We start from the raw sequence: 21,453 nt of genomic DNA on the forward strand, positions 1-21,453 counted from the left end.
TTACTGCTCGCCTAAAGCAGATGTGAAAGTTGTTTGCTCACAGTCCTCAAGGCTTCAGCATAATAACACAGAAATGGAAATCCACATAACAAACGGCTCGGGTCCAGTCTGCTCCGGCTCCCCTGGCAGGTGCCATGCTCTCCACACCAGCAGTGCTGGAAAGGAAAAGCTCAGCATAACTGTCTGTGAATAGATGACGCAGTTTGTGAGCGGCGGGTTCAAAAGGCCAAGTACCCCACAATGAGAGAGCTGCATTTATGTCCTTGCAATACGTTTCATAAATAATGGATGAATGCGTACATCTCCAGCACCCTGCGCATCTACATGTCACAAGCGACTCAATGATGATGCCATAAAGCAGAGCTAAAGTGGTTTAAGGAAGTCTCAGGATAAAGAGGGCTAAGAGAATCAAGGGACGCGCTTCCTCTAGTTTTCTGCGGCTGCCTGTGGGGAATAATGCGAGAGGAAAAACTGGGCTCTCAGCTGCTTAACCTTCAGACTGAAAGGAACCCAGGAACGCTGTTACTGCTTACTCATGGAGTTCGTCTCACAAGCGCAAAGGTTTCTGACGAATTCCTGCCTCGGTTCAGCAACACTGCGACCATAATGAGGTGACAGAAACTGCGGCTCACTTCCTAAAGGTTTAAGGACTGATCAGTGAGCCTCCAGCTGCAGGGAAGAGAGAGAAAACGAAATATAGAACTCCAATTAGGGCAACACAAAATGCCTTTATTTAAACTTTATTTTGATATGCTCAAACACAATAATGATACCATATAAATAGTTAGCTTATTAAGTATGTGCCACACGTTCAGACTTCCTATACCTCTGATAAGTTTGGTGAAAGTACAGAGAAGTTGTCTGTAAGTTGGTAGGAGGCCATTAAAGGATATAACCTGGTATTTTATTTAAATCCTAAATAAAATCCTCCTGATTTTTAGGAGAATTCCTTTCAATTCAGTTTATTTCTACAGCGCCAATTCACAACACATGTCAGATTAAAGGAATAGTACACCCAAAACATGATTAGCCTTCATTTTCTACTCACCCCCATGCTGAACAACACTCTGGAGTACTTTTTTGATATCTCAAATGCATCTGGAGATCTGGGAGGCTTCTTGCTGTCTGCTGACATTCAAATAATGGAGGTCTATGGCGCCCGAGGCAGAAAGGTCCATAAAAGTCCACAAAAAACGTGTCAATATTCCTCCATACTGCTCGTCCAATGTATTCCAAGTGTCCTGAGTGGGCAGCGTCCAGAATTTACTCGAAACGAAGTCATTTAGAATGTTTTTAGAGCATAAACAGTAGTGTATAGGATTTCCTAAAAGCGCGTTCACGGAAACCACGGCAGACCAAACCAGATGAAAGCGCGCATTCAGCTCGGCAAAGAACTCATGCTCTTCCTCAACACTGAAGTCCTCAGACATTTTTCTTTCATTGTTTCTTTCTTTGCACAGGTAAACAGCACATTTCTTCTTCTACGCTTGCATTAACGGCAGAGCAGACGCTGAATGCGCACTTTCATCTGGTTTGGTCTGCCGCGGTTTCCGTAGACTCGTGAACGCGCTTTTAGGAAATCCTATACACTACTGTTTATGCTCTAAAAACATTCTAAATGACTTCGTTTCGAGTAAATTCTGGACGCTACCCACTCAGGACACTTGGAATACATTGGACGAGCAGTATGGAGGAATATTGACACGTTTTTTGTGGACTTTTATGGACCTTTCTGCCTCGGGCGCCATAGACCTCCATTATTTGAATGTCAGCAGACAGCAAGAAGCCTCCCAGATCTCCAGATGCATTTGAGATATCAAAAAAGTACTCCAGAGTGTTGTTCAGCATGGGGGTGAGTAGGAAATGAAGGCTAATCATGTTTTGGGTGTACTATTCCTTTAATCTGACATGTGTTGTGAATTGGCGCTGTAGAAATAAACTGAATTAAAAGGAATTCTCCTAAAAATCAGGAGGATTTTATTTAGGATTTAAATAAAATACCAGGTTATATCCTTTAATGGCCTCCTACCAACTTACAGACAACTTCTCTGTACTTTCACCAAACTTATCAGAGGTATAGGAAGTCTGAACGTGTGGCACATACTTAATAAGCTAACTATTTATATGGTATCATTATTGTGTTTGAGCATATCAAAATAAAGTTTAAATAAAGGCATTTTGTGTTGCCCTAATTGGAGTTCTATATTTCGTTTTCTCTCTCTTCCCTGCAGCTGGAGGCTCACTGATCAGTCCTTAAACCTTTAGGAAGTGAGCCGCAGTTTCTGTCACCTCATTATGGTCGCAGTGTTGCTGAACCGAGGCAGGAATTCGTCAGAAACCTTTGCGCTTGTGAGACGAACTCCATGAGTAAGCAGTAACAGCGTCAGTAGGCAAGTTCAAAACATTAATTAAAAGAACAAAACTAAAAAGGGAGCTACTAGGAACTGCGGCATGCGGCGACTGCAGGTGGGGGGCGGGGCACCGCCCAATCACAGACACTCTGTTAGTGGGAAAACACAGGTAAGTGACCATGATCATCTGACAGAAGATGATTATCTGAGTTGGTCACTTACCTGGTTTAAAAGTACAGTCCAAGAATGTCCCCAGTGCTGCAGTTCCAGAGGTCTTGCAGGAAACAGATCCTAGTCAGGGATACAGAACAGACAGGAACAGACAGAACAGGCAGGATCCAGGCTTCCAGGCGGGTTCAGAGTCAAGACACCGTCCGGAAGCATGACCAGGTGGTAACGCACAGGAGCAGACAGGATCAGGTGCAGACGGGGAGGCTCAGTGGCAGAGGGTAGCCGAGACAGGACGTGGAACCAGAACTTGATGCAGGACCTTTAAACTGGTCTCCTCCCTGGAGCCAGGCTTACTGGGATAAAAACTGAACCTCCCCACGTATAGAGCCGAAAACCCTGAGGACTCAGCAGGGGAGGAACAATGGACGATTAGGAGACGACACAGACACAAAAACCGCTTTCCACTGGCCACCAGGATCCAAAACCATAAAATAAACAGAACGGACAGACTAGCAGAAAAACAAATAATGATCTGGCAACGAATGCTCAGGCTGAAACCAATATAAACCAAAGCAAACAGGTGAGAGGAATAAAGGATAATTGAGGCAGGGAGGGAAAACGACAGGTGAAAGGAATAACCAATTAAGGGAGAGCAAACAGGCCAGATCATGACATTTATATTGAAAAGATTGTGTTTTTAAGGTTGGGAAAGATCGCTAGATGCGCTCCGGCTCTACCATCCATGTTTGCTTCCGTAAACACAGCGCCCACTAGCTTGTGATGTCATAACGTCCTCTACTGCACATGAGGGACACTTAAATTTTATAAATGCAGTTCACACAGGAGCTCACATACAAGTTGCATATATTTGGAAATGTCAACGGCAACACAAAAAAAAATGTATTTCACAAAAACACACTAAGCATGCAGTGACAGTAGAGAGGAAAAACTCTTTTAAGAACAGGAAACCTCCAGCAGAACCAGTTTTTTTTTTTCCGATTTTCTAGGTTCTAGGACACAGAAGCAGATCTACAAAAGGAACATAAAACAGAGTCACTGTTACTACCTATTTTACTACCCCTGCAATACTTTTACTACCAATAAAAAATCAAATCATACACCGGGTGATATTTTCAATTTTTGCACGTAGCTACAGCACAAACTCTACGGTGAAACCGCAGGGTTTAAAAGTTTACTTCTCACAAAGCATGTTCTCACACTGTGTGACCCGATGCTCTTATGCGACATTACAACGGCCGACTGAATTTTAAACATTTTTTATTTTCTCCCGACCTACGATTCCTGACCGGGAGTTGGTTGTGGCCATCAAACACTGTAAACCTGAATGTCTAAAGTAATTAATTATATTACTGTATTATAATGTATGCTTCAAACTCATTATTGTGCAAAAATCTTTTTTGAGTAAATTCAACTCTATGGATTAGTCTGAATTATGTGTAAGTTAATTAAACAAATATGAAATAATTCAATACAGAACAACTTAAAATTAAAGAAAAGTACAAAAAATAAAACCCCATTGGCTAATGCATCAACACCATGATAGGGGTTGCTGTTAGATTCACAGCCTGTTGTTTCAATAAACACTTTTTAAGTTATTCCACTGTCTGTCTTGCCTGAATTCATGGTCCCTCTGTTCTGAGTCATTACAGCCAGTCGCTTTCTAATGCTGCGTTCAGACCGCAAGCAGCAGAAGCAGCTGATTCACATGCAAAGTCAATGCTTGACGCGTATGGAGGGATATTTCGGCCATCGATTTGAGCGCGCATTGAGACAACACGCGCGCGCAAAACCAGTCTGGCGCGCGCTCAACTCTGAAAAACTCTCTCAACACACTGTTCTAGCGCTCAGTTTCATCTCTGCGCGTGCTCGGATCCGTCTCTGCTCGCGCTCGACCTGCTCTCTCCGCGCTCAACACCAGCTGTGCGCTCGGCTGTTTCTCCGCTCGCTCGACTCTCTGCGCTCACGACTTCAGCAATGTATGTAAATGAACCATACCATCAGCCAATCACGCTCAGCTTCTTTTCATCCAATGAAAGCATTCGTTCTTCCGGTTATCTTGAATTATCTCAAATAAACTTCAGTAAAACAGATCATTGCCTCGTCCATCTCTTTTGCCTGCTATTGACATGGATTTAAATTTGCTGTTTTAATAGAAAAATAAGGAGGATATTTCAGATTCAAGTATGGTTCAACATTATTGATAAAAAAATTATTATGGATATGTTAAATTTTTTATGGATGCTTCAAAATATTCCAATATTTGGAATGGTGTTTTGTTTTTGTTCCAGAATTTATTTTTAAATCGGGGAAAAGAACCAGATGTAGTATTTTGAATGAATGCTTTCATTGGATGAAAAGAAGCTGAGCGTGATTGGCTGATGGTATGGTTCATTTACATATATTGCTGAAGTTGCTTCAGAAGCAGCAGCTGCTGGAGTTGGAAAAAATGAACTTAAGCAGCTGGACACGCCGCATGAACCAATCAGAGAAACTGATCTGGGAGCTGGCAGGGAGTCAGACACAGCACTGCTGATGCAGAGCGCTATGATCACTCCTCTGAAACAGTTTATTAATGCCTAAGTTAACTTAAAATGTCTAAACCTGCCAGCAAACTATGTTTGTTTTTATTATTCTGGTGCCTGCAGTTTGGATTATGTAGGTTAAAAATGCTCACATCTCCTTTCAGCTGCCGCGAACAGTAGTGGCAAACTGCAAAGAGGCGACCGGGCCTGAGGCTGCTGTTGAACAGAATTCCCAGTGACAGCGCGCCGCCGGTATGTGGGGGTCTGAGCGGCTCCGAAAGAAATAATATTTGAAGGCAGGATGGTAATCTGGATGAACTGACTGCACAGATCAAGTTTTCAGGTGGATTTTCTCACTTAAGAATATATTCAAACTACTTTTTACCGACCAATCACAGCAAACATAGCTGCCATTATTACAGGCAAAGAAAGGATAGAGTAGCTCCGCCTAACAAGCATCAGACCCACTTTTTGACCGCGCAGCTAGAGCAGCAAAGATGCTTCAGCCACGCATCAGAACTAAACTTGTACAAGGAAAACAACTGAAGCAACATGTGCGTTTTTGCTGCTTCTGCTGCGTGCGGTCTGAACATAGCATAATGCTTATCCAGAATTCTTCTGAACACCTGTTAACAAGCACTGGAAGACAAAATTATCTTTTGAAATTTCAGTCAATTTGCAATAGCTTTATTTTCTGACATCAATTTTAAACTATTTTACTTAAATTCTTAATAACAATCTAACAGGTTTGATACACAGGGATTTAATCAAACTGATTGACCAGTATAGCCATGATGTATCAAGCCAGTTGCTATTATTCAACAAATTATATCACATTGAAAATCTGGCCTCTGCAATGGCTTTTCCTAGAAAACCTAGAAGATCTATCTCTATAGTTCTGCTGCTATAGGCTTAGACTGCTGGAGGACATAGGGACCCCTTTTTCATCATTCTGCTTCATTCTATCTCTATTCTCCCACTCTGCAGAATCTGTTAGTTCAATCTCTAACGTTCTGCTCTCTCTGCTTTTTCTCATAGTAGCTTCATCTGGTCTGTTCCTGTTTGGCTGTGACTCCATCCTGGAGAGAAATATCAGCTGTGCTGCTGCCATCAACACCTTTGTTTCTAGATGTTGGAGCTTGGCCTGTTTTCCAGTGTAGTCCTGTTTCTCTGACTGTGACTAACTGGATGTGCTCTCTTCATCCTCTGACATGGGAGCTGGCTCGGAGCTCGTCTGCCTGGCTGTGTGTTTCCTGGACGGGGCCGCCTGTGGAGCTGGTTGACAGTTGCCTTTTGTATCTATGCTTCTTTTTCTATGTCTGCTTCTGTCTCCTTGAACCCCAGTCGGCCTCAGCAGATGGCCGCTCACACTGAGCCTGGTTCTGCTGGAGGTTTCTTCCTGTTTTTCCTCTCCACTGTCGCTACAAGCATGCTTAGTGTGAGGGATTGCCTTCAAGTCAATGAGTCGATGCAATCAACCGGTTTTCCTTAGATAGAAAGTCAGTTTGACTGTATGATCTAGATGAATCGTATCTGTAAAGTGCCTTGAGTTGACGTGTTGTGAATTGGTGCTATATAAATAAACTGAAATGAATTGCTTGGAGTTGAGTATCTAGAGGCTTTTGGAGTCATATTTTTCTGTCCATTCTGTTTTCTCCATTCTCCATTATGTTTTGTATCTTTACATCACAGTATCTGCAGTAGAACTAGTAAAAAAGATTGTGGACTTTTCTCTTTGTAGTTGAAGTTGCAGGATGCCAGAGCAACAAGCAGATAAATCTAATTTTTTAAAGAAAAAGAACCCAAATCATTGCAAAACTATTGCAAAAAAATATTGGATGACAAAATGAAAAAGAAACATAAATAAAATAAAAACAACTGAAAGCATTAAACTAGAAATTTTAAGCATTTCTTAATATTTAACTGCATTATTCTTCATTTACTTCTTTTCCACACCTCACACACAATCTTCATGCGAGATCTGATCTGATAATGGGATAATTACTGTTTGAATACTTCTCTTTGCCTAATTACTTGCAAAACTACTTGTAATATAGCGAAAGAGTCTGTCTGCATTCACTGTTAGCTTCAATCACTCAGATGTTAATAGGCATCATGCCTGACTTGACAGATGCTTGAAGGTGTTAGCTCTCGTGGAGCTCGGTGCTCGTCTATGACCTGTTGTTAATAGTAGTCAGATGCATCCCCGTAGGCGCGAATGAGGTGAAAATGAATGCTGGACAAAAACGGCTGAGACCATGAATTCAGTGTGTTTGTGTGTCGAAACAGCTTTAACTGCAACACCTACAAAAAAAATAAAATATGGAAATCCACAAAGAGGAACGTTTTCCTGCTCTGCAACATCAGCTGCTGTATTCAGCCTGATGTAGCTCTCCAGCATGCTTTTTGCCTCAGCTTCTAACCATCTACAGGGAGGAGAAAAAAAATCTAATTCGGTGCCTGTTCAATAATTGATTGACAGTAAAAAGCTGGTGGGTTCATTAAGATCATAGATGTGCTCGGGGTAACGCTTCCAAACTGGGGTAACTGCCGAGCACTTAGTCACAGATGGGCCCGGTAACGGTGCTCAATAGCTGGGAGGAAGCAGTGCAGACAGGCCCGAGGTTTCAATCTGAACCTGGTATTGGTGTACCGTTAAACACTGAGCCAGACGGCTCCTGCTAAGGATCTGTGTTTCTGCTCCAGGGGAGCTCAAAGCAACAGCCACAGAGGGCCTCCCCCACATAAATGTCACCTCTTACTCCTGTTACAGGGAATGAGCCAATGAGCCAAACAAGACTTAGGCTGTTTCTCAATTCACAAGAACTCGAGTACGGACTCGTGTTCTCACCAAGTATGTTCTTGAGAAGAAAACAGGAAAGTGTGGACTGAGGGAGAACAGGAGCACGCAGTATAAATATGGGTCAATCGGAACAGCAGCGTACTTGTGACGTCACCACACGCTCTGCTCGTCTGGAGCTGCATTTCACCTCCTGTTATCAATAATTTCCAGATAATAAATTCTTACTTTTTTCATTTATTGGGGGAATAATAACGAACACAGTCAAATAAACAGAAATCAAATGAACATTTTGTCAAATAAAATAAAAAAAAAACCTTGATTAGATCCAGCGGTACGTCAGAGCCAGCAATGCAGAGAGAGGGCTGCTGCAGCCAGCCAGGCTAACGTTAGCCCTGGCTGCGATTAGCCTCGGAGCTCCGCTGGTTGCCGCAGTCCTCTCAACATTTTTTTTAATTATGCACTGAATCATTAAATGGGCCATATAGTGACCAGAGCATGTGAGCGGAGTGGATTGTGGAGTGAGCGGTGGAGCGCAGCACGGATTTCGCTCTGATGCGCTCACGATGGAGCCAGTTATATAAGACAATCCACATGTATTGGTCACGTCATTAATTCAAATGCTGTGTGTCCCAGGGCCCTGTCATGATTACAGGAAGGAAAAATGTCAGAAAATGCCTTCTCCTGAAAATTTGAGCGAGCGTGGAGCGATTTCGCCAGAGCGGCAGGAAAATTAATCTGAGCGCGGAGCGGGTTTTGAGCGGAGCGTCCTGACGCAATTTTGAGCGACTGAGCAAACCTCCTCCTGAGCGGAGAGCGGGAATTGTGCGGCGCTCCGCTTCATTCACATTCTCTGATGGTGACGCTCAAAAGTATAATGTTTCATTGAACAAAGGCAACAGAAAAGAGAACTTTTAACTTAATAGTCTGAGCTCTGTGAGCGCTAACCTGGAAGCTGCTGCTGTATGGACTGATGCATGCTGGGTAAAGTCGGAGGGGCGAGAACAACCCGGGGACTTTGTCTTTTCTCTGCTGTTTTTGTGAATTGGAACAGTACTAGGGCTGAGGTTGATAACATTTCACAAGTAATCCATCCCCGAAGCACGATCCGTCCTGCGCCATCAGCTCGTTTCCGCATCCAGATGTACATCCGGGTTGCCCTTGATTTTATTTTGTCAAAAAGACCTAAATGACATTTTTCCCCTCCTCAAAAATAGCAAACATACTAAACAATGATGAGTTAAGGGCAGGGGCGTTGCTAGGCACAAAGCTTTACTGGGGCACTGGCCCCCTATCGTATATGCCCCTCCTTCCATACACAAATACAGACAAGCACACTGCCCCACCCTGATACATTCCTACCAAAATTACCAGTTGAGATATTAATGAGTTTAAGAGCATATTTGTTTTAACAAAAATGAACATTTTCAACATTGCAGCTATAAAAAATAAGACATCACCAACTTTGACAAAAAGTGTCCTTATACACATTCTGAAGTAATCATTAATTCCTAGGTTTCAGAGTTTTAGTTCAGGGGAAATTTTAACTGAACCTGAACTAAGTTTTTATTTTATTTTATGAGCATTAAAGTGTACCTCCTATTTTTCATTTTTTCAAAGCGGTCAATCACTAGACTGTGACTCAGCTTAGAGAGTTCTTATTCAACTGATAAAATAGCAAGATGATGGAGCCTGTCTTGTCCCATTGTGCACCTCAGCCAAGTGTGGATCCTTCTCAACTCACTAAATGACCTTTCACAACTCCAGCTGTTGACTGGGATGGTGAGGGAGATCTGGATGACCTGCGTTAGTGTGGGGAACATGGTGTTACAGTATCAAGCAAGTTGAAAACACACTGCATATCCTTGATGAAAAGGCTTTCTTTTTCAACCAGGAAAAGCTCAAACCATTTTGAATTAAATGAACGTTTTTTTACGCCAAAATTGTGGGGATAGTGGGACAACTTCACTTGTTTAGGACCATCATGCTTTCCCCCTAAATCACTAATGTCCCCTTCTTATTTGTGGACGCTGGTTGTTGCTCCCTCATCACCTTCATGGTCCTGTCTCTCCTGTCTCTTGCCCGTCAGTCTCGCCTCCTCCTCCCTTTACTACTCCAGCACCTTCATTCTCTACAGCAAACATTAAAAAACAAAAATCTATAATTATGTAAATATCTATCATATTGCTTATAACGTCCCTAATGTACCTGCTTAGCTTTAATCACTAATTCATCACGGGACCTTACCTCCCTCTCTCATCTTGTTTTACTGCTTCCCTGTCTCTGCTTCATGTGAGGAATTTCCTGATATCCATCTACAAACCAATGCAGAAATTTTCAGATAGTAGCCTATAAATCATGTGGTTTCACTGGGAAAATAATAAAATTGACAGGTAAGAAACGTTACCAGAACTAAAAAAGCGTCGTGGCCGCAGTGTCCCATCCAACTCAGTTGAGAGCAGCTCGTTAATTTACCTGCAGTTCATGCAGTGACATGCGCTGACGTGGGGGCGCTAATTCATCCTCAATTTGGAGTTACCAACACACTTGCTGCGCATTTGAGTATAAATATACGTCTCCTCCCGTTGGAATTATCTAAATTGATGCATTAAAAAAAAAGTATTACTTTTGCAAATATTCATGAGATTTATACTGGGGCACGTGCCCCAGTAAATGGGGTCTGGCGACACCGATGGTTAAGGGTTAATAATGTATTTCCTGAGAAAATAAATGACTTAAAATCCTTTCTGTTTTATCACTCTGTGCCTACGCTACTTCCTGGAGCTAACTTTTTCAGCTTTGGTTTAAAACATAAATCCAGTTTTCTTTTCGTTTTAACCTTATGGTATATAGTACGTAATCTAAAGAAAGAAACAACTAAAATGCAGATAAACATGGTTTAATCATATCTTGCCGGACTGCTCTGAGCATGACCGATGATGACTTCACAGAAGCAGTTTAATAAAGAAAATATAAAAAGCATCAAAATTGCCTCAAAAAAGTCATAAAACATTTTTTAAAGATGTGTATAAGTATTCTTTAGAGAGTTAAGGATAGAAATAAGTCATTTTAGTTCCATAATTACATTATTTATAGAAACCCGGATGTATATCTGTTCGAGGATGTGCAGGATGGATCGGATAGTGACAAGAAGACTGAGAACAAACAAAGTCCCTGGATGAGCAGACTTGTCCGTTCTTGAGATTGAAAGCTGTCCCAGCATGCACTGCAGCAGCAGCAGCTTCCAGGTTAGCGCTCACAGAGCTCAGAGGATTAAGTTAAAAGTTATCTTTTCTGATGCCGTTGTTCAATAAAAGTACGTTTTAAAATCATTTTAGGTGAGAATATTATACTTTAAAGCGTCACTATATGGCCCATTTACCGATTTATTGCGTTATTTAAATTTTTTTTTTACAAAGCTGTGAGGACCGCGGCAACCAGCTGACCTCCAAGGTTAACGGCTGCCAGGGCTAATGCTAGCCGTGTGCAGCGGCCCGCTCTCTGCATAGCCGTGTGTGATCTGATGCTCCGATGGTGATTCGTTGGTTTGATTTGGCAAAATGTTCATTTGATTTGTGTTTATCTGACTGTGTTCATTAATTTCCCCCCTATAAATGAAAAAAGGCAGAATTTATCATTATGTAGTATTAATAACATAGATGAAATGCAGCTCCAGACTAGTCAAGCCTATACTCTATATTTATCTTATCTTCTTTTACATGTTCAATGTAAAATTTTGTTACCAGTCTATCACTGTTATCTGTCATGTCCCGCACTTTATGTCAGTCTGTAAATGTCAGTCTTGTATATTTCTAGAGAGAAAACGTAATTTAATTTCCCTTGTATGTCTTGTACATATGAAGAAAGTGACAATAAACAACATATTCTCATTATCAGTTCGTATGGAATCCTACGAAAAGTTATGCACAGTATTTCGTACATTTTGGACGTTTTTCCTCGAAAAAACAGATCAGTGCGCAAGCGCAGCCAGACAGACGAAAAAAGCAGATCCGCGGACGGATGTAAAACTGGGAAAAACAGTGCAATAATTACTTCTTCATGTCTCTCACTAGGTTGCTTGCTTTTTTTTTTATCTTAGGGTTAATTGTATGTTAAATTCTATGTTATTGAATGGTGCGTAAGATGCGAATGTGCAAGGATATCTTGTCTCGAGGCGAAATACGACGAAAAAAACGTCCAAAACGTACGAAATTACTGTGCATAACTTTTCGTACAATTTCGTACGAACTGATAATGAGAATACCCTGCAATAAAAGCTGACTTGACTTGTGTGGTGACATCACGAGTGCTTTGAGAAACGCCCTTCTGGTTCTTGCAAATTGGAAGAGTATTAGGGCTGAGGCTGACGTTTTTCGAGTACACGAGCATATGAGATCGCACAAGTTCACATAGTAAGATACGGCCCTGGCTTCTGCTAAAGCACACGAATATCCATGCACCCGATCGGATCACATCCAGGGCCGACACACCTCTGCGCTGAGCGGCGGGAAAAACCAGAATGACATTATCTATCTGATGGGGACAGACACTGCAGCTCCAGAGTCAATTTATTGGAGACTTTAGATTTGAGGGAGAGCTGGTGAAATCTGCTGGTAGCAGGTAATGGGTCTCTGAACACAAGCAGGGAGGAATATGAAACAAGAGACTACTTAATTAAAAGACTGCTATGTAGGTCAGCTGAAGTAACTGCATAAAGATCTCTGAATTATTAACTACAATTAGGGCACCTAGAGTAGCTGAAGTAGGTTAAAACAGGATTGTATTTACAACCAAAAAGCCCCAGGAGTTCTTTAGCAAACACAGGGCTTTCAGTGTCTCTTATTTATTCTCTTAAATTTAACTGCTACAAATGCAGCATGTGTGTAAATATAATAAGGATTAAGATTTTTTATTATTATTCTGTTTAGCAATACACCAAATGTTAATTCCAGTAAAGTTTCTGGACTTGGAAGTAATGCAGCTTTGTAATTAAGGCTGACCCCCCCCCCCCCCCCCCCCCCCGAGCTAGGCCAGGTTAAACAGAGTTGAAAATGAGATTTTAGCATCTCCTGCAATAATAGCAGGGAGCTTAACTCCTGTATGATCTCTGTTAATAGAGTGAGAGCACAGGAGAATTTGGTGTTACGCCGTGAATAGAGGCAGAGCAGGTGGAAACCAGGAATCTTTTTCATGAACAGGCATGAAGTCAATTAGACACGAGAGAGGGAGTGTGAAGAGCAGAGGGAGGAACGTGTGCTTCGAGGAGCCGGGGTGAGCCGGCCTTTTTTTTCTCCCCCGGAAGTACCGACGTGACAATGAAAAAATGGCTCAAAGTTAAAACTGATCAAAGTTCTTTAAAGGAGCTGATTTTTTTTTCTCTTTCCGTCAACACTAGGAGGAAAAAAAATAAATAAATTAAATAAAGTTTTTACTTTTGTCCCTCCTCTAACTTACTGCTATGGATGAACTTAGATCAGCGTTTCATCTGGAGTGAATTATATTTAATTATTCTTGCGAACAAAGAAACTTGTTTTGTTAATGGAGATTTGAAAAAGATGCAATCACAACTAAAACTATGAAAAACTTCTTATACAATAAAGGTTTTGTGTCACTTTGCTTTTTTATCAAATTTTATTATTTCCAAATATTTCTTCTTTTATGCTGAGTTCACACCGGACGCAGCAGGAGCAGCAAAATCTCGTCTGCTGCTTCATTTTTGCTGCTTGTACCAGTTTAGTTCTGACGCGCGGCTGAAGCAGCTTTGCTGCTCTGGCTGCGCGGTGCAAAAGTGGGTCTGACGCGCGTTGGGCGGAGCTTCACTATCCTTTCTTTGAGAAAATACACCTGAAAACTTCATCATTGCAGTCAGTTCATCCAGATTACCATCCTGCCTTCTAATATTATTTCTGTCGGAGCCTCTTAGCTGCAAGAGCTAAATTTTTCCATCTTGAGCAGCAGCGCGTTTGCGGCGCGTCAGATGCTTAAACGCGCCCGACGCACTGCTTCAGCTGCTCAGACGCACTGCGGGACCTTTTGCTGCGCCTTGACGCGTGTCAACCATTGACTTTGCATGTAAACTCGCTGCTTCTGCTGCGCCTGCTGCGTCCAGTGTGAACGCAGCATTACTCTATTGCCTGTGGCTCTTGGGCCTTGAAAAGGGACACATATACCTCGTAGCCACCAAATCACCTCGGCAGAAGAATCTGGGTTCACTGACCAACTCAGACTGTGATTCACAACGAGTGAACGTACTATCTTGTTTTTCCTGCGTTTCAAACCAGTTTGAATTGAGTGTTTTGTGAACCTGCCTGCTGAAGCAGAAGTGAAACACTCCAGTTCTGGGTGATCCCCAGAACAGCCGCGCCCAATTGCTGTTCCCTGAGGAGTCGCCATAAGCCATACCACGCACCGTGGCCCTTTGGTTTGGCTGCTGTTTGGAGCTATGCCGCTGCCGTCTGAGCTGCTGCTACAAAGCTATCAACTTTCTTAAGGTGACCCCGCCCCTCCAAAGCTACTGGGAGTGACAAAACTAAGTCTTGCAAAGTTTCATTCTGTTATTTGCTTAAAAATTACTCAAATCTCTTTCCCCTCCATTTTACTGAGCCAACAGGTTAACATTGTTTCCCCTCTTTCATCTGATGCTTAATAAATACTCTGCTTGGGCAACTAGTGAACGTTTATACGATGGAGAAAATACCAGCAAAATTAAACTTGTCCACTGGTTTATTTGAGAAAAGATGGAACCCTTTGAAGACATATTTCTAGTTAATATTGTAGTAAGATAAATGTAAATACACAGGTACATATTTTAAAGGCATACTTAACATATCTCTGTTATGAGAAAAATAAAAGTCACTTGAGAAAGATTTTTCCTTTATTTCAGCCCCCAGGTAAAAAAATAAAAATAAAATAATAATAATAATAATAGAGAGAAAAAAAAACATGTATTTTCAGCTCGCCGACTTGTTTAGTTGTTGTTTCTCAATTGTTTGTATGGTTGTATTGGAAGTTGTTGTTTCTGGTTTATTGTTTTAATCATTGATTTTGAATATGGATTTGATAAAATAAAGTCTTTGTTCAAAAAAAAAATTCTGCTTGGGCGAGATGTTTTCTAAAAAAATATGCTTTAATGGACTAAATTGGTCCACATTCCATGTACACGTTTAGTTTACTTGTAATAAACTTTCAATTGTACTTTAAGCAAATTAAAGTACACTAGAAGTTCCGTAAAAATTCAAAAAATATCCACTGGACTTGGTTTTCAAGATTTGAAGACGTTTCGCCACCTCTCCAGGAAGCTTTCTCAATTCAAATGTCTGACATTGTCAGACATTTGAATGACTATGACCTGGATGACTGAGAACCTTCATCAGCATATTACACTAGAAGTATAATTTAATTAGTCTTCCAGGTATACCAAGACAATTTCTTTTGGAAATAATATAGGCTACTATTAAGTAAACTAAAAAGTTGATTTCAGTAACTTCAAAGTATAATTTTATTACCTATAAATAGGCTATGAATTACTTCCTTATGATTGAATTAAGGTATACCTGGATGTGTCAGGGTTTGGTTGAGGTTTTGAGGACCCAAATGCAGAGGCCAAGAGGCAGAGGTGAGTTCTTGAAGATTTAATTGAATAACTGAGGCAAAAATCCCAAAACCAAAATATATGGAACCAAAAAACTAACAAGTTCATGGGAAAACTCACGTGGGAAGCCAGGAAAAGACAAGGAACCAACCCCGAGGAACTGCACAGGGAGAGTTTAGCTCTGTTTGAAATCCTGGGCTGCATCCTCCAAGGACGCGGTCTACCTAGACTGGATCCTTCGAAGTCCTTGAAAATAAGGAGACCGGAAGTGTTTTGGCTGTGAATTCGAACAGGTCTACCCTTCGGCGGGTTTTACCGCCGTATGCTCTGTTGCTTAGCAACCGTGAAAGTTGACACACAAAGCAGGGAAAAGAATAAATACGGAAGTTTTCAAAACTGTTCGTTTATTTATTTATTTTTTTTTATTATAAAGTGAACAAAGACTACACTCACAAGAATCCAGAGTGGAATAAAGGTTCCAACCACCGGGAACAGGAACAAATAAAATCAAATGTAATAATAGAAACCTTAGTCAGTTAAATAACCTGCTGCTGTCATTCTGCACATCTCTGATGTTGCTGCTATTTTCAAATATCCATTACTGTAAAAATGTCCATAGCTGCATATTGGTTATTTATTCTCCAGTTTTATATTGTTAAAACACTTTACAGTATTTCATTGTTTATATTTTATCTCTTCCCTATTATGTTATTCTTATACATTTTTCTAAGGTCCACATTTGTGTGACCATTTTCAATCTTTCTGCTGCTGTAAATTTGCCCATTGTGGGACGATAAAGAGATTTTCTGTTCTATAAAAGGGGTAGAAATATATAGAAATATATCTGCTAAATCTCTAATATTCAACAAAAAAAAAATACTTAGTTAAGCATATTGTGCAAAACAGCAATAAAATTAAACTATCAGATTTATAGTCCCCACCCTGCAGATATATTAAAATCTGTCCTTAAATTCCAGCCAAACCCATTTACACAGTAACAGATAAAAACCTTTAGATAAATCAAACATTACCGCCACATATCTGACTCAATAACCATTAAAACAACTATTTTCATTAATTTCAGACGGAAATATTCACAGACTTGTATTACCGGTATATTAAACTGAACTTTCAATTTTTACCACTGTTCGGCGCCAAGTAACCTTTCCTCCGATCACGGAGCAAATCCTGGCGTGCTTGGTCTTGCAATGAATCCTGGGTAAACCAAGGATACCGAGGATTCATCGGACCCGTCCTTCAAATCGGGCAAAAAGAAGGACGCATTTTAAGGCAGCATAACGAGGACTCTTGGAATCCGACCAGACCTCGGCGCCGCGCTATGACGTAATCGGCCTTCGAATCCGGCCTTCTAAGGACGCGTCGTAGGTTTTCGAACAGCGCAGATGTACGGGAGACTGAACAAAGACAGAACTAATGAGCTGATTGGGAGCAGGTGTAAACAGAGGATTCTAGAATAATTCTAGAGACCAACACAAGAGGGCAACCAAGACATACCTAAGAACTCAAATATATCCAGAAAACACCACAAAATAGGAATTAAACCAATAAAACTAGAAAACAAAGAAAAACATGGATCAAAGTTAAACTGAATACTTAAAAAAAGACAGTGACAGGATGACTTAGTTAAGTATATTTTAAGTAAACCTAAATTGGCCCTATAAAGTACCAAGAAGTGTATCTTTTAGTAAACTAATTATATGTAGTGTAGTAGAAAATATAATACAAAGTATTCCGTAAAAATTCAAAAAATATCCACTGGACTTGGTTTTCAAGATTTGAAGACGTTTCGCCACCTCTCCAGGAAGCTTTCTCAATTCAAATGTCTGGATCCGCAGTGAGTTTGAGTCTTATATAGACAACGCCTTGTATCGCTTGGAAACATGCAATAGAAACCGATGAATGGGTCGTTAGTTCCATCGTTAGCCTGTAATATCTGAAACTGTCTATGATTCTAGGGGTCGGTCGTTAAAGGGGGGATTGTCATTAAGGGGGGGATTGTCTCCTGTAATACCTGAAACCTGTCTATGATTGTTAAGGGTTGGTCGTTAAGGAGGTATTGTTCACCGGCTGGAGCGGGTAGGTCCCTCGTTCCTCTGTGATGGGGTGGGGGGTTTGGTGATATCTGGAAGGGATCATGTCTATGATTGAATTGTATGTTTTTGGAAGCTGGAATCTCAGTCCACCACCTCTGTTTAAAGTTGGTTTTTCTCTCTTAACATAGATGGCTTCCTTCACGCCCCTCTCAAACCACCTATTTTCTTTATCCAGAATATGGACAATCTGGTCCTCAAAAGAATGTCCTTTGTCCACAAGGTGTAGGTGTACTGCGGAGTCTTGTCCAGAGGTGGCCGCTCTTCTGTGTTGGGCCATGCGTCTGTGGAGAGGTTGTTTGGTTTCTCCAATATAAAGATCAGAGCATTCTTCACTGCACTGAACAGCATATACCACTCCGCTCATATTTGGTCTGGGGGTTTTATCTTTCGGATGAAAGTAAAGTATTTCTGGTTTTGATAAAGAAGAAGGTAAGAAGACATTAAATCAGGACCAGAACTGCTGAACTGATCCAAAGCGATCCATAACAGTTTGGTGTAAACAAAATTACAGGAGTGTGTTTAGCTGACAGGTGACTTGCCCTCCGCCTGTGAATCGCTCCAAACCAGCTGAAAAGCGGCGGCTTCGGCAGGCGCGTGGCTGGGTTCCGTCCGTCATGTGTCAGACTCCCCTTGTTCCCCCCTCGAGTCCACACTTTTCCGCGGGATCTACCCCTCCCAGCTCAGGCTTCCTGCCTGCAAATACATTCTGATGCCAGCAATCAAAAAACAATAAACAAAACAAAAAGAAAAAGCTGAAGAGTTTGTGCTTAAATATTTTAAATACCCTCTGCTGTTTTTCCTGAATGGTATTTCACTCTCAGGATGCTGTGTGTTACTTGTCTGCGTAATGTTTTGGCAGCTTCTTTCCCTCCCTGTCTGTCTCCTAATAGAAATCTTGATAGAAATATCAGAAGGAGATTTTAATCACAAGGGTGTTGTGCGTGCTTACTTATCCGAACCACAAAGGAAGAAAGATTTTTTTCCAGCCGACGCTGTCACCCCTTCTCACACAGCAGCCTCTGTCAGGGAGAAATGTGCCTAAAGACACATCTCCCTCGTTCAGCCCCGTGTAACACTTGCCAAACGGCAGCCGGCTTAACAGCAGCCGAGAACAAACGGAATGAGGAAGCGATAGGAAAATAAGATTGAATGAAATGTTTCCTTGAGTCAAATACAGTATGTTAAAGGAGAGCCTTGAGAGAAAACATTCAGGGGGGGAGAAGGTAAACACAACTATTAAGTTTCTAACTGAAATGGGGTGCATGGATTTATTTTTTTTTGTGTATGTGTGTGCTTTTGTCTCCCAACGTCGTCTCCTCCTCTTCCTCCCAGCCCCATCTTTGTTTTGTCTTGTTCCTCCGGGTGTTTGGACGGGGACAAATTTCCAAACTCATTGCCCAGTTATTAGATTCAGTGAGAAAAAAGTGGTTTAAAAGAGGCAAAAAACCGCTTTCCCTGTGATACGTTAGCGTTTGGTGCGAAAATGTAACCCTAATGCCCCCCCCCCCCCCATCATGTCTATAAAGTTACTGCCAAGAAACTCAACTGAATCTGAGACATGTCTCCTACTTTTGTCTGTAATAAATAAGTCAGAGCACAAATAAAACGTTGGGGAGTGGATTAAAAATGAAGCGGGGGCTGCCGGAGGAAAGGCAGTCGTGTTCAATTAGTGCCTAATAACCAATGTTCTCTCTAAAGTTGGGGGTAATTTGAAGATCCCTGATGTTTTCATACAGGCCTTTTTTCTACTCATCTTCACATAAAAAGGAGCAGTTCAGAAATTGTTGTCCCAAAGTAAGTTCTAAAAGACCTTCAAATCATTAAGTGTGAGTTTTCAAAGAGCTGCCGATTGAAAGCCAATGGGAAAGTCCTCACACTTTTATCTCAAATGTTAAAGAGAAAGATGAGGATCTTGAGTCTGGGCCCTTTCAGATAAGTGAATATGTTTAATTTTTGAGAGAATCACAGACTTGGTGTCTTTGGTCCTTGACCCTGCTGGGACCGAGGCGTGAAGAAGTCAAAGCCTTCTTTTTTTCTCCGTCTCTCCTTCTTTCACCCGGCTGTACTCATAGAGACGAATAGACCCTGAAACCTCTCTGGGCCTCTGAGTTGATTTATTTATCAGGTCTGCTCTGCTCCCATGTGATGGCTGCGTGTGATGGATGCCCAGGGGTGGGTCTCCTCAGAGCAGCACCCTCCCCTTGCACCAAACTCCCTTGCTGTGGCATCATAGCTCAGACCCAACACCGCTGCCTTTTCATCGTGGGTGCCTCACTCTAACGAACGCCGAGTCGGCCTTTCTAACTAGTCTTTTTTCACTATTAACTGAACTGACCAGGCCATTAAACCCAGACAGGGTTAGCTTTAAGTGTAAATCTGTGCGCCTCAGACATACTTTACTGTCTTACCCATAACCACGGCTACTTGGAGAGCGTTCTCTCCCTTTTAACCAGGAATATACCACCATGCACTGGTCCAAAACAGAAACATTAACTTGAGATAAACCCTATGAATACACCTTTTGAAATAATATCTTAGATCCAGCATTTTTTTATTGTAAAGTGCAAATCAAAAAGTACCTGTAATTAACCCCTATTGTTTGGTTTAATTTCACCAGCTACTTTTTAGACCTGATAGGACCGGACTGAAAACATGAAGTAGGCTTCATAGGAATACATCACAGGGCTCGATGTTAACCATCGCCCGATCGCCCGGGGCAAGTCGTTTTTATTGTCGGGAGAGTACAAAAAAAAAATATATTTTTCACTCAAAATTACTTTAAAATCACCGACATTCGCTGAAAGCGACCCTCAAGCGTTGCCAGACTTGCCAGTCCAGATTAACATCTGACTGAAATGCAACAGAATGGCAGTTAATACTTGTAAACTGTAAAATACAGCTGAAATTAATCCAATCTGCAAAGCAGAACAAACTAAAACCTTTTTTTATACTCTTTTTATATTGTCTGCTGTATTTTAATCTTTAATGGCATTTTGATTTAACTCTGTCCTTTGCACTCAATATAAGATACTGGAACCAGAATTTCCCTAAAGCAATAATCCCAAGGGATAAATAAAGTTTAGTCTTAAACGAAAAGTTGGGTCATCAAGAAATGATCAATCGATCTTTATTTATATCTTAAACCAATACGTTTGTGGGGATTTAATGAATTTAGCATTAATCAGTAAAAATATAGAAATAATAATTGTGATCACTGAGTCTGGGAGCGGCCATTTTTGCCCAAATATAGTAGCCCCTCCCTCCTGCCATCTTCCAGCAGTGACGTCACGGTGCGTTAAGCCTAGCGCCATTCTCCCCGCTTTACAAGCTAAATCAATGGGAACTACTAGACACATCTGCAATCAACAACAATTATTGAAGATTTCCAGAGGACTTCACCATTGAAATTCACCAGAGCTATAGTGAAACTGACAATGCCCACGTGCATGGCAGCTGGATGCTGGAATACATCGGGTAAAAGTGAAAAAAAAGAGTTATTCCACCTTTCTGATTCCTGATCCTCCACGGACGGGTTGGTCGTTGGATCGCCAACTTGAAGAGGGAGGATTTGCCATCGAACTTCTGGCCAGAGAAAAAACCCGTAATATGTAGCCAACATTTGGAAGAAGAATGTTTTCAAGATGACTTGGATAATAGCGCGTTGTGACAAACACCAGATACAGCACTGGGACTTGATCAACAGCCGATACCGCACAGTGACGTCACAAACCAGTAGGTGGCAGTAGTGTTCTTAGACAAACATGGATGCCTCCAGTAAAGCACATTCACATGAAAATTACTCTGAATTAAAAACATTTATTGAACAGGATGGAATAATTTCATATTTAAAGGACTTTCAGAAGTTTGAATTCTGAATGTGACC

This window comes from Cyprinodon tularosa, unplaced genomic scaffold (genome assembly GCF_016077235.1).
Source record: "Cyprinodon tularosa strain WSP-4 unplaced genomic scaffold, ASM1607723v1 ctg532, whole genome shotgun sequence".
NCBI classification, from domain to species: Eukaryota; Metazoa; Chordata; class Actinopteri; order Cyprinodontiformes; family Cyprinodontidae; genus Cyprinodon; species Cyprinodon tularosa.